Below are 1030 nucleotides of genomic sequence, written 5' to 3' on the forward strand. Positions count from 1 at the left end.
TTTGTTTTCGGCCAAGAAGGGGAAGAAGTGGTGTTTAGGTTAGTGTGAAAATGAAGGAGTGAAGAAGGGTTTATATAGGAGTGGGGGGAGTCATGGTTCGGTCATGTATGGGTGGGTTTGGGAGGGAAAGTGGTTTGAATTTGAATGGTGAGGTAGGTGGGGTTTTATGAAGGATGGATGTGAGTGGTGAAGAGAAAGATGGGAGTTGATAGGTGAAGGGCTTTTGGGGAGAGGTGTTGAGGTGATTGGTGAAGAAGAGAGAGAGTGGTGGGGTAGGTGGGGATCCTGTGGGGTCCACAGATCCTGAGGTGTCAAGGAAAAGTCATCCCTGCACCAAATGGCAAGCAAAATTGCGTTTTTAGCCATTTCTGGTGTTAAACGCCGGGCTGGTGCCCATTTCTGGCATTTAACGCCAGCTTCTTGCCCTTTTCTGGCGTTTAACGCCAGTCTGGTGCCCCTTTCTTGGCGTTAAACGCCCAGAATGGTGCCAGACTGGGCGTTAAATGCCCAACAGCTAACCTCACTGGCGTTTAAACGCCAGTAGGTGCGTCCTCCAGGGTGTGCTGTTTTTCTTCCTGTTTTTTTCGTTCTGTTTTTGCTTTTTTCATTGATTTTGTGACTTCTCATGATCATCAACCTACAAAAGAACATAAAATAACAAAGAAAAATAGGTAAAATATAACATTGGGTTGCCTCCCAACAAGCGCTTCTTTAATGTCAATAGCTTGACAGTGGGCTCTCGTGGAGCCTCAGAAATGCTCAGAGCAATGTTGGAACCTCCCAACACCAAACTTAGAGTTTGAATGTGGGGGTTCAACACCAAACTTAGAGTTTGGTTGTGGCCTCCCAACACCAAACTTAGAGTTTGACTGTGGGGGCTCTGTTTGGCTCTGTTTTGAGGGAAGCTCTTCATGCTTCCTCTCCATGATGATAGAGGGATATCCTTGGGCCTTAAACACCAAGGATTCTTCATTCACTTGAATGATCAACTCTCCTCTATCAACATCAATCACAGCCCTTGCTGTGGCTA

The sequence above is a fragment of the Arachis duranensis genome, chromosome 3 (assembly GCF_000817695.3).
Source record: "Arachis duranensis cultivar V14167 chromosome 3, aradu.V14167.gnm2.J7QH, whole genome shotgun sequence".
NCBI classification, from domain to species: domain Eukaryota; kingdom Viridiplantae; phylum Streptophyta; class Magnoliopsida; order Fabales; family Fabaceae; genus Arachis; species Arachis duranensis.